Source organism: Egretta garzetta, unplaced genomic scaffold (genome assembly GCF_000687185.1).
Source record: "Egretta garzetta isolate BGI_Z169 unplaced genomic scaffold, ASM68718v1 scaffold55, whole genome shotgun sequence".
Classification (NCBI taxonomy): Eukaryota; Metazoa; Chordata; class Aves; order Pelecaniformes; family Ardeidae; genus Egretta; species Egretta garzetta.
In genome coordinates this window covers 1,754,314-1,767,996 of record NW_009259863.1, presented here as the reverse complement: position 1 = coordinate 1,767,996, position 13,683 = coordinate 1,754,314, and positions in this window count along the sequence as shown.

Below are 13,683 nucleotides of genomic sequence, written 5' to 3'. Positions count from 1 at the left end.
TTGTAAATGTCAGCACAGACCATACCAATAAACCAGAAATGGAGATCTTATAATTACAAGATTTTAAAGAACTCATAACAAGCATGCAACTTAGTGTCGTGAACCTAATGTCGAATTACAACTGTATTGGGTTTAACAATTATAATTGTGAATCTATAACATTTGCAACCTTATTATTATTTTATTTTCTACTATTTCTGTCCCAGATTATCCCTGTTTCTCCTGGGAAGAAAGAAGTGTAATTTTGGGGAAAGGGACCTGGCTTAACTATATTTCTTTCTAGATGAAGCATCTCAGCCAACTTCATTAAGATAAAGCTTGCACATTCTGAATTGCAAAATTGAGCATAACTAAAAAAATCTAATTCTTTATGCAGCTTTGGCAGTTATTCCAGACTCTGGTACAAAGTAGGTCATCCACAATGTTTTTAGTGTAATGGATATTCTGTTGTGCAATAGCATCATTTACCTCCGCATTTACTCTAATTGAGGGCAGTTTAATTTGAATGAAATTTAGTTCTATGACTGAAGCACCACGATAGCAGAAAAGTCAAGGTGAACATGGTCCTCTTTTTTGTTTACTTGACTAAAGTGCATTCTTGAGCACTTCTAACTAAAGAACAGAAATATGCAGCACCTGCTAAAGGCAATATTAATAAAGTAGAAGCCATTTGAATGGATTCCCATTAAAGAAAGGAGACCTAAAGGAATATTTTATCTCAGTGAGGTATTACTATCGTGGTTGAACCCAGCTGGCAACTAAGCACCACGCAGTCGCTCGCTTACTCCCCCCACCTCCCTCAGTGGGAGCGGCTGCGTGGTGCTTAGTTGCCAGCCGGGTTAAACCACGACAATCACTCCCACAAAGTGTCACTGATGCTCAAATGGTTAAATGTGATTATTATAAAGAATAAATAACGATGATTGGACCATATATTAACAGATAGAACTGAGAATGCAAAACCATCTGCATTTAAGTACACCATCAATATCTGTATCACTAAATGCCTACATGAATCAGACAAATGTTATTCTAATTTACAATCTTCTGCCTCTACAGTTACTTCTTTCTTTTTGCCCTCTCTTGTATGCCACATCTACATATTTTTCCCTCATCTCTCTATAAGAAAAATTAAGAATGGCCACTGCAGACTCCCTGTGAGGAAGCTTCAAGTTCCCTCTGATTCAGGATGAGAAGATGACACATTAGAGTTCCAAGCTAAGCTTTGGAAGCAAAGTTTTGTGACTTTATACCAAGGAAAGCAGTAGGTTGGCTGAGAATTCCAGCTGGCCTTGAAGGTCTTTCATTGACTTGTTCAAGTAGCTTTATGTCATTATCTCTTCTAGTTGATTTCTTTTTGTCTAATTTTCTCCAGGCCTTAATCCTCCAGTACGATTTTATTTATATGCTTCGTACTTCTGACTTTTCCTGTACTTATCAACATTTTTATCTTCTTTCCCAGCATTTATTCCTGCTTGATCATTCACTGATGTTGTTACAAGCTCCCTTTGCTTTTTCCTTGCGCCATTTTTCCAGTTTCCTCTTTGCCATGTGATATGCTTTTTCACTACTTTTTCTGATACTACTTATAAGCTCTTTGTTTCAGCTCTGTCTTCCTTTGCAAGCTTCAATTACACCAGGTACCATGAAGCGCAGACCCTGAATGTTTCCTATGCTTCGTAATGAAAAAGAAACACTATGTAGAGTGAGCATTTATTCATGGGGGGGTTTCCAGTGGAATCCAGCTTGTGATAGTCTTTTGTTTTTCTCATCTTTCTACATTTAAAATAAAGTTCTAAAATGCTAGCTTTTAAAAACTAATTTCCAAAAAATCTTCACTGGGAGAAAGTCTTTTAGCATTATGCAGAATTTATTTGTCAGATACACTTTAGCAAAATAATTTTACTGCAGATATATGTTTACTGCAGGTCTGCTTATGGTACAGTGGAGGGAGCGACAAGTCTGTGAGAGCCTCAATAAAAGAGGCCATAGTTGAAGGTCATGCTACTAGGAAAATTATTTCTTTTACAAGGAAACTTTGAAATATTTTGTGAATTAAAGAACTAGTTCACAAGGGATTTTTTTTCACATTCACTTTGTAAGTGCAGTTATCTTACTACTTCACATACTTGAGGGATAAAATTGGGTATACACACCAATAAAATTGTACATGGAGACAAAATCTGTTTCAGGTTTTCTATTGGCTTTAGGGGGATTAAATAAAATCTTCAGGAGGGATTGATATGAGGAGGAGGCTTGTAAAATAACTTGTTGCCTTGTAACATGGTAGGAAGTACACAACAAACTACGCTAATTGGGAAGAAAAGAATCCTGGACTTCCTAATTCCTCTTAGCCATGCCTAGCTTCAGTGCCGTAAGTTCCCCACATACAGAAAAATTTGCCGTGTTGAAACATCAAAGTTATACTCACAAAGGCTATTTGGCAATGCTCCTTCTCTTGCCCTTACACTCAAGTAGTGTGCCAAATAAGCACTTCTTTAGCAGATCACTAGAAGGTGACCACAATGTGTAATTTTATTTATTTATCTATTTATAACATGATGAATTCTTTTTTATGACATCATACATGCAGATTGCTTGATAAACTATTGTGGTTAGCCTAATGTAAGAATCAGCTTCAGCATGGCCTATTCTAGATTTTTTTCAAGGAGCTTTAAAATCTAACAGAATTAGACAGGGATACTTTTTTTTTTTTTTTTTTGAATGAAAGTACTAATTCTTAGGTGTTCAGCAGTAGGCATTGTCAGTCTAGTACTGCCAGAACTAGTTAGTCTTTCATTGTTGAAAAAAATTTCCACAAAAAGGAAGAAGAAAGAGGAGCATATCAGCTCTTTACCAGAAAGGTCTATGCAAAGTACCTCTTTTAGAACTCCTTTACAGTTGTCTTTTTGGTATAGGAGTCCAGGATGCCAACAGATCTCCACTTTATTCTTTTCATTTTGCTAATCATGATAGATACTACTAATAGCAGCCTGGACACTTGCAAGCTTTATCCAGTAAAAGAACTAATATCAGGGTGTAAGGTATAAGCAGAATTTTAAAGTGAAGTATTAAAAAAAAACCAAAACCAAAACCAAAGCCTGGCATTTGCAACAACCGGTTTAAAATCTCAGACAACCTGTGCTCATTAAAGCACATTCAATCCTAACATGTGCCTTCTCTACTGGGAAACAAGTTACAGACGTTGTTTGCAGCTTGGGCTCTTGGTTAGCTGTCAGTCTGCTGCTGCTAACTTCTTCTTACCTTTGTCGTCCTTGAATGAGCTTTCTCTCCATCTGTAACCATGATTACATTGATGATGTACAGATAAAAAATATCTAGCAGTCCAGTGTCACTGAAGTGACAATTGTATTTGTCCTGTGCCTGGTAATTACACTTCTTTTAAAAATGCTAATATTATTTTTAGCAACAGTTGCTACTATTTGGGAATGTTCTTGAAACATGGTCAAAATGAGCCATTTGGAGGATTTAAAGGAATATATGACTGTAGCTTTATGGATCCATTTTGAACAGGATACCAGGGAGCTAATGAGATGCTTTATACTGAGACTTTAAAAAATTCAGCATAAAGAAAGTGCAGACCTAATGCACAGCCTGTTATAACTTGGATATCATAGGAATTATACAGAAGCTTTCAGATTTCTATTGTAAACAGCTGGTAAACAGGCCAAATACCAGTGTAACCTTAAAACATGGATTTGTGAATTTTGTAATTTTTTCTTCAGCTCTCACTGTTGTATGCATTCTAAGCTTTCATCTTCCTGTCTTTCTACTGTCCTGCTTCTCAGGCTCTACTTTTATTTCCCCTCCCTCTCTGTTATTCCTCTGTCCTCTTTTTGTCTCTTTTCTCTCTTGGTTTTATTTTTCTCTCCCTGGAGATACTCCCAGATCACTATAGAAATGTAGGTTGCATTTCTGGTGTCATTCTTAGAGAAAGGAAAAGGAATTATAACCTTAGCACTCAAGTCTGCATGTAAAAATCTTCTTATATGGCTCCGTAGCAATGTTTTTTCATGATCCTGAGATGCTTGAATACGTATTTGTGGGTAGAGAAAAATGCAAATTTTAGGAACTTATATCTTTCCAGTGTCTGACAATTAGACACAATGGCTTGTTTGATTATTGAGTTGGTGTTGTGCTAGCCATCCAGGGGGAAGAGATTTCAGAAATGTCACTTAAAAATGAAGGAATACACTGAGTTTGGGATTCAGGATGCATTTATTCCCTCTGCTTTTCCGTGTTTAGGCAGTGCTGTCTGCTATGAAACCCATAATGAGATGCCTCAGTCCCTGCAGTTACTGTCAGGAATGTAGGTGCCTGTCTCAGTTTCATAGATTCTGTTACAGAGCCTAAAGGAGTGAAATTTAGGGCAGTCTGGTTCCTTCTATGTCAGACATCTTTCTGAATAGCAATAGCTAGTCTTCAGAGACTGAGTTGTATAGGTGATTCTGTAAGGTCAGGGTCAAATCTTACTGTTAAGTGATACAAGATATTTCATATTACTGTATTTCTGTAACACATGCTCTATAGATAGAAACATCAGTCCCATATATATTAACACAACTCTTTAAAATTAAAGATCTCACATTAGGCTGTTGTTCTTTTTTAATGATCATAATTATGCAATTATGGTTGTCGCATGGCTTACTAAAGTTTACAAAACATTGAAAATCATCCTTTGAAATATACAATGCAAAATATTTTTTCCCATTCTCTTTTTTGACTGCTGATCCCACTTGTATAAGTGGATCTTTGTATCTAACTTGTATAAGGATCTTTGTTTCTAACAATTCACCTTCTAGACAGAAGATGTTATTTTGTTGTAGAAAGTGGTCAGGTTAGTATGGCATGATTTGCCTTTGGCAAATTCATGTTGGCTTTTTCCAATCACCTTCTTCATTTGGTTTGTATGGTGCCTGAAGGGTTTAAAATGGGAAAGCTTTACATCTCAGGCATGCAAGTGTCTAGGAGGAGGGGTTTTTTTTAGTGCTGTTCAGTTTAAATACTTATAATTTTGCCCAATATGTATCATATTCACCTCCATGCTATTTTAAATTGTGTCTTTTGTATGTAATTCTCTTGTCTATATAGTCTGTTCAGTTGGACCTCATCAGTGGGCTAGCTCTCTTTGTAATCAACTGTTGTCTCTGTAAATCTATAAACTGCATTTCCCATTTCCCCCTCAGTAGTAAATTTGGATGCACAGGCAGAGCTGTAGTTTGTTCTAGTACACTATCTGGCCTGGACTATCACACTACAGAATACTTTACCCACCCCTATCAACCTCAGCTATATGCACCACAACATGCATAAGCTGTAGCAATGACAAAGAAAATGTGCTTTTCACAAACCTCTTCCTAAGTACCATGGGCATTTTAATTACTTTTTTCTATTATTGGAGAATCTAGCAATCCTAACTGTATTTATATGTGCAAAATCACACATGATAGAGTAATGTTTTGTTTAAATTGTTCTCTCAAAGATGCAGTGAGTAGAGGAAGGGAGCAAGCTAAACTAAAAGAAAAATAGAGAACAATTCACAAGAATCTGCTTATATGGCTTTTTTTTACAATTACTTTATTATAATAAATAATATTGGTTATGAAGTTAATATTATAGAAAGTTGCACACAATGTATCTTAAAATGCTCTGTAATAAACCATAATTTTATCTAATGAATCTGAATTAAAATATTTAACTCTCCAGGGGGAAAAAAAAAAAAGACAAAATGTCATTAACCATTTGTCAATGATGCTTTTAGCTAATCCAGATTATGTTGGTTTTGGTGCAACAGCTTGCTTCATCCTAGATTGAGTGAATGACTAGAAAGGTACAATGATTTATAAATCGGTCACCTAAGCTCACTAATTTTATTGTTCAGTTCTGGTACTAGGGGAGGAGTTCCATGTTTGTCATCCCAGTTTGAAGCATTTTGAAATGTGTATTTGTATGTGTAATATTTCTGTTATTAAGGGATTAGAGTTTTGCTGTTCCTGTTACACCTCTTGTGCAAAGCCCATGGAAGCCATTTGGTTTTAGCATATTTTTTTCACTTCATTGCACTTGACTGAAAAAAAAAAAAAAGAAAAGAAAAAGTCAAGGTAATTTATCTTCTTGTGCTTGCCTTGTTTGGTGAGAAATAGGTAATTACTATGAAGTTGCTATTTTCCAGCAATGAGACTATATAAAATATGTACCTTTTTTTTAATGAAAAGTTTTAGATGATATCTGGTGTAATGTCTTTCTACGATAATATAACTATTCTTTCTTTTTCATTAATGTGAAATGTTTCTTGAAACTAATAAAGGTCTTATTTTCAAATGTCTCTTTTCCAAAGAAGCCTTGAGTTGCCATCACAAAAGAATTTCTAGGTATTTTGGATTTCTACTTGTTTGTCAATCCCAACAATGTTGACAAATATAAGATGTTACCTACTCCCCATTCCCTATGATGGAAAATAAAACAGGTGCTAGCATTTCCATAAAACAATTTCAACTTTAGGGTAAGCAATTAATCCAATATAAAGAAACTTCACTGATAACACAGTCATAATCCAGTCACAAAAGTGCTATAAAACATAGTGAAAAACTGTCTTAATTGGATGCTTTAAGTTCTGACTTTAGAGGGCCTGTGAGACTGACTGTTTCTGGTGGCCACCTGGCTGGAAAATCCCATTTTATGTAAGGATTGTTTTGATAGCAGCCAAGCATGAAGATGAAAAAGTAGCAGCTGCTGATTTAGTTTCCCCTGGCATCTTCCAGGGGAAGATCCAAGGCTCCCTGAGCATGTTCAGTAAGTTATGACACCTTAATAGCCTTAAGTTGTGAAGTCCAGAAGGAGGTTATCAATGATCAGACCGCAGTCTTACTATGAATTTATCAGGGCTTATTATTTTAATAAGTCTAATAAAATGTTTTAGAGGAACATGTAAATTCCAGCCAGGTTTTTTTTTTTGTGATCAGCCTGTGCAGCACTTGAACTTAAGATGAGAAAGGGATTTAGCTCAATTTAGTCTGTTGAAATTCAATGTATAATGCTCCAGAATAGCAAGTGAAAAATGAACTGCTTGCTTTTCAAATGCAGAAACTTTTGAATGGGTTGAAAATGTTGTACTGTACATTTTGTAACTCACTCAAAAGGGCTTGGAGTGAAGGTGTTTAGGCAGGGTACTTCAATGGCCAATAAACTTAAATAATAATTTTGGATTACTGTGGAGAACACAGGTCTGAGCATTGTGAGGGAGACCATCCCTGCTTTTTCTTCTTCTGGTGGTTTCTTATATCGTCTGCTATTTTTTATCAACATACCATCTTTATAGCAAGCTGTAAAATGATGATATAGAACTTGCTTTTATTATCTGGTGCTTTATTTTTATTATGATATATATTATATGGAAGTTATGCATTGATATTATTTTTACGTATCATAGAATCATAGAATGTTTTGGGTTGGAAGGGACCCCTAGAGGTCATCTAGTCCAACCCCCCTGCAGGAGCAGGGACACCGCTAACTAGATAAGGCTGCTCAGAGCCCCGTCCAACCTGGTCTTGGACGTATTTTAGGTTTCTAGTCACTTTAAAAATTCAAAAGGCTATGATTTCGGAAAACCTGTAAAAATGGGTGACACCTAGGTGTGGAGTCAAGCTAGCAAGGAAAAGGTCATTCGGCTAAGAACAAAAAGAGATCTAGAACAACTTGAAAAGAATTATTTCTTCACTTATATGAGTAATTTCATGCTATGAGGGTGTACTAGGGTGCAGGTGCCCAGGTCTTGGCTGCAGCAGGGACTGACCCCATCCCAGAGCACGGCTGAGCCTGCAGCCACAGAGGTGGTGCCTTGGGGGAAACATTTAAGAAAGAGCAAAATGCTGGTCAGCAGAAAGGGGTGAGTTAAAAAAACAGTGAGAAACAACTCTGCAAACATCCAGGTCAGAGAAGGAGCAGGAGGAGGTGTACCAGGGCTGGAGCAGAGATTCCCCTGAAGCCCCTGGAGTAGATGATGGTGGAGCAAGGAAAGTGTGAGGAGGAAGGAACAGCAGGGACAAGCTGTTATGGACTGACTGCAGACCCTCTTTGAGAGGGTGGTATAGGAGTCTGGAGTGAAGGAGTAAACTTAAGCCTCGTAAAAAGGGGAGAAAAGATACTGTTTTAATGGGATTTTTTTGTTTGTTTCCCACTACCCAAAATAGAAATTAAATTTTTATTTTAATTAGCAGTAAATTTTCCCCAAGTTGAGTTTTGTTGCCCACAATAGCAATTGATAAGTGATCTCCCTGTCTTTACCTCAGCCCACAAGTTCTCTTGTTCCTATTCTGCTGCTGAAGGAGTGGAGAGAACCAGTGGCTGGGTGGGAATTTGGCTGTTAGTCAAAGGCTAACCCACCACAGAAGGTCAAGGGATGTGTTCCTAAACCTGAAACATAACAAACAACATTATTAGTTTGACAGTAGGTTTAAAATATTCAAACTATGAATCATAGTAAGACAATGAGGTAGTATGTCTTGTGTATATGTGTGTGCGTGTACAAGAAAAGGCAAAAGGATAAATTAATTTCTAATGCTTCCTTGGGCACTCCTGGTAGTATTTAATCATTTACCAGACCATGAGAGGATGAGAATTTAGTTTCATCTGGACCAAGTCATCTACTCTTAGGAACATAACAACTATTGTCAGTGCAAATATGTAGCACAGTATCTGAATATTTATTACAGTTCTATCCCACTACCTACATACTGCTTAGATCTCTAGTAGTATTCTTTTAATGCTAATAAAATATACTTAAAAAAATCAGTTAATTAATTCTTTCAATATGCAAAAGGTGAACACTGAAAATGGAAATAAACCATGAAGACATTTATCATGGCTCCCTGAAGTTTTAGATCTACTACAGAAAGGCATTGTTTGTGTGTGACAAGACTGATCTAAACTTAATAATGGTATCACTGCATGGCACAATGACTTTAACCAAATTCTTGGCTGCTGAGAGGATTCAGTTATTACCAATGTAAAGCCAGTATTTCACTCAGTCATTGTGGCTTAAGTTCTTACAGACCTTGTTTCTGAACAAAATCAGTCTTCCATGTATGTGTAAGCACTTTTTGTCTCCCGATAAAGGTTAGATTCAGCTGCATTAGAGTAAGCATCTACAGGTTTAGATGCACTAGGATACCAAAACTGGCCATTTGTCAGTATTTATTAAAGGGCCAAGTCTTTTATGGGTCCTGTGGCATATCCATTAGTCCATCTAGGTATGTCCAAGATATCCAGGGAAGAGTATGAAAGAGAGGTTATTTCTCAATATATTGTAGTAAAATGCACCAGAGTAAGCATATATTTCTTAACAATTATTTGTTTTAAAAAATAGAGCTTACAAATGAAAAAAGAAGTTCTAAGAGTTCTAAATCCTTCCATAATCATATGGAAACAACTAATAGCTACATCTTGTTCAGCACTTACAAGTTATACATGTGTACTGCAATCACTGCAAAGATAAGCTGCAGATTTTTGGTAGTATTGCATCACAGAAAACAGGGAACAATTTGGCTCTCAAAGTACGTTTAAGAGAAAGCTGGATATGGACATATTTTTATAGACGACAGTAAGAAAATAAATTATTTGGGAGCTTCACATTGAAATTCCAGTTCTTGGTAAATTAAAAGTTCTTGGCATGCAAACTGTCACTTCTTTTAGTCAAGGTTGTTAATAGTTTTTTATTTAATTATTCCACTTGCTAGTTTAAATGAGAATTTGATGCTTCTAGTCTGCTAAATAAAAACTTGAAACAAATATCTATAAAACCACTTGAAACTATTCCCAATCTTGAGGCTTCCAGCCCTAGGCTTTCAAATCTGATAGATTCAAATGGAACCAAATTACTACTGAAAAACCATGGTTTACAACATAGAAAAAAATGCATAAAAGTAATAGTCTTAATTCTCCAGTATAGTGTTATGACTTTGGGAATGTTCTTCCACAAAAAAACAAACAAACAAAAAAAACCCCTGGTTTTGCAGATAAAAGTGGCTAAAATCCATCTCTCCATGCTGAAATTGTCTCTACAATAATACCATATCTGCACTTTCTAAACAAGAAAGCAATTCACTGACCTTAAAGTTCAAATGGAAATTCTGCAGTGTTTGGTAAAACACATTATTTGTATCATCCAATCCTCCTTGCAGTGATCCATTGCAGTGTTCCTTCAGTTCTGTGCAGTACAAATGAAAACCCAAAAACTAGATGTGTTCTAACTTATTTCAGAAGATTTGATGCTGAGTATAGAGCAGATTTTTTTTTCTGAACATGATGTGTAATTTGAAATGAAAGCGCTTTTTTCTGCCATCTGTGGAATTGCATACTACATAGTCTGTAACCTGGATAGTATATGTAAATGATGAAAATTAAAATGAAATTATGAACATACTAGAAATTAAAGGATTTCAGACAAGAAATAGAGTTGTGTTTCTATAGCATAGGCAAAAAATACTTTTAGCATGCACTAAAAAAGAGCAAATAGAAATAAACCAATGTTGCAGTTCAATTGGTCACCAGCAGGCTTTATTAAGCAGAGGAATGGTGGATGCATTTCAGATGACACTAACTAGATTGTGCTCTGCCCTGAAATATACAGTACTTGAAATTTCATGGCTCTGTCCCAAACTATTAGTAATGGCAGCTTGTATGCAACAAATTCAGCATGTAGCAAATGATAGATAAGCTAAAATCTGGGCACCTGTCCATAACTGAATTGTAAATACAATCCTCTGTCTGCCTTCAGGAAAGTAGCGTCTGTCTTACACTTTTTAGCATACAATTAAGAGATGGCTTTTAATTAATATCTCCCATGGTCTATTGCATTCCATCTCTTTGTTGATAATTTGATACTATAATTGCAGAATTTATAATGTAGTCTGAGTAAATATTAAATGTTTACTCTGAATATAGTTTATTTTGAAATGTTTGAAAATGTGGCCATTCAAAATTCACATTGATTTGAAAATTATGTTCTTTTGCTTCAGAAGTATATTTTGAGTTTCTCTTTTAGTGAGAATTCTCATAATATTTACTTTAATAGTTGAACTAATAATAGGTAAATTGAAGGTCATGTCCTTAATTTTTCTTCAGTTGGGTTTAGTTCATTCTCAGATTTGCTTCGTGAGTGTTTGGTTCTTGGGTTTTCTTTCTTTCTTTTTTTTCTTCTGGGAGAAAATAATCTGTCTCTGAACTTGCAAAAAGCAATCTTTGTCTTTTATTTATGTGTAATTTTTTTTTTTATTTCTCACTGTATCAAGTTTGGCTTTTATATTCTTTTCCTTATTTTCAGCTTACTCTGCTGATTGCATAATGTTAACACTGGAAGCATGGGCAGGGGTGGAGGGAGGAACAAACAAACAAAAAAAGAAAGGACAGTTCTGTTCCAGCTTAATTTAATTTTTTTTTCATGATTGCAATATAGTGAAGTTATATAGAACTTAACAGATTCCACATTTACTCTTATACCTTTTTCCAATTTCAGAATATTGTGCAAAAGACATTTCTAAGGTAATACTAGCACTTTCTTAATTGATTAGAATTTGTCCTGAAATAGTTTTTCATCTGCATACAGCATATGCCATCAGCGTGATAACTTTGCAATTCAGACAATTGTTTCATCTTTATCTATTTAAAGAGCCTAAAATTAATTTAGATACAATATAACTGAAAAATCCTCTTCCTTTCCTGACAAAAAGTAGATCCAGATCAGATTCAGACAAGATTTTCCAAATCTGTACTTGTTTAAGTGGGACTTTTTATTTCAGTAACAGCTCTGGCATGAAAATTAATTCCAGTGTAACAGCGATTTTCAACAAAAACCCTTGCTGAATGTAAAACTATATTCTTCACTTCTAATGAAATTCTGCAGCATTTTATCCCAGTGATAGGTGCAACATTTAAATGGAATGGTATGTATGAATGACATACTACTGTTCATAGTGCAAGCACCTTAATATAACTATGGAGAATAAGGAATGATAGGAATCAGGTAGCAACACAGCTGAACCAAACCTTATACTCTTGACAACCCCTGCTGAAACCATTCTATCAGTATTCCAAGTTAAACTTTCTACTGATATGCAGTAAGAATGTATTCATTTTTAAGATCTCTAGAATACCATTGACAGGAGAAAAAAAAAAAGTCCTTTGTATTCAGTGAGGTGAGAAATCTTGATATTATGAGTTCCTGCAGAGCTCTGGAACAACCAAGGGCCCTTGCATCAGTCAAGAATGCATTTTTAGCTAGAGAGAGCTCCATTTTAAAGCAATGAAGATGAGACAAGCTTCATCTGTTGAAAAAAAGGAACTAATTATTCCACTTGACTGCAAAAGAAATTACACATTAAACACAAAGATAATTCTACAGCTAAAGTACATAGGCTTCTTGTAACAGCAAGGCATATAAATATATTTGGCTCATGTGAAGGAAAAAACAGTTGAAGGGGATAGTGTGAGGTCTGAGTAATTGCTGTAAAAGCAAGAAAAAATCCTGTGTTAGCAAAGGTGATACAAACTGGAGTCATTTAGCCATACTCGTTTTCCAGGTTTTTTACAAATTCAGATACTGGACTGTGCAGAAATATTTTAATTTCTATAGGTTGAATTTTATGGGAAAGGCATTTGCATTTATTTTAAAGCAGCCAGCACCTTTACTGTGATTATCAGCTACCTGCTTTATTGGTAGTGTATAATTTCAGGGGGATAGTAAAAGAAAAAATTGACTATCAGACAAAGCTAGAAAAAGCAAGAATTTTGAAGAAACAGATTACAGTATTATGAGTATAAGTGAGCACTGCAAGTGAAGTAAGATGACCTACCACCTGTGCAGAATTATTCAATATCTGTTTTCTGTGTGTTCACCAGAAAACTATTCTCCTCCACAGTTTTGTGTGAAATATTATGTCCAAATCTACATAAAATTCTGTCCTGTGTTTAACAGAATGTCAGATGTGATGATTTCAATAGTTCATTTGGTCTTATTATTAATGAGCTAACATTGAAGGCAGTTTTGGATGCTGAATGATTATTACAAGAATGGCTAAGTGCTTATCCATTCAGAAAAAAAAAAACCAAAAATCCAAATATGCATTTCTATCTGAAATAAAGCTAATACAATATCCTTTTACTTAAAACTAGCATAGATATGTACATAGCTATTGCTGAATCACAGAATCACAAGGTTTGGAAGGGACCTCGAGAGATCATCTAGTCCAACCTGCCTTAGCAGGTTCACCTAGAGCATGTTACACAGGACTTCATCCAGGTGGGCTTTGAATATCTCCACAGAAGAAGACTCCACAACCCCCCTGGGCAGCCTGTTCCAGTGCTCGGTCACCCTCAGAGTAAAGAAGTTTTTCCGCATATTCAACTGAAACCCCTTATGTTTCAGTTTGTACCCTTTGCCCCTTGTCCTGTCGCTGGACACCACTGCAAAGAGTCTGGCTCTGTCCTCATGACTTCCATCCTTAAGATATTTGTATGTGTTTATGAGGTCCCCTCTCAGTCTTCTCTTCTTCAGGCTGAACAAGCCCAACTCTCTCAGCCTTTCCTCATAGGGGAGATGCTCCAGTCCCTTTATCATCCTAGTTGCTCTCCTCTGGACTCTTTCTAGGAGTTCCTCATCTTTCTTGA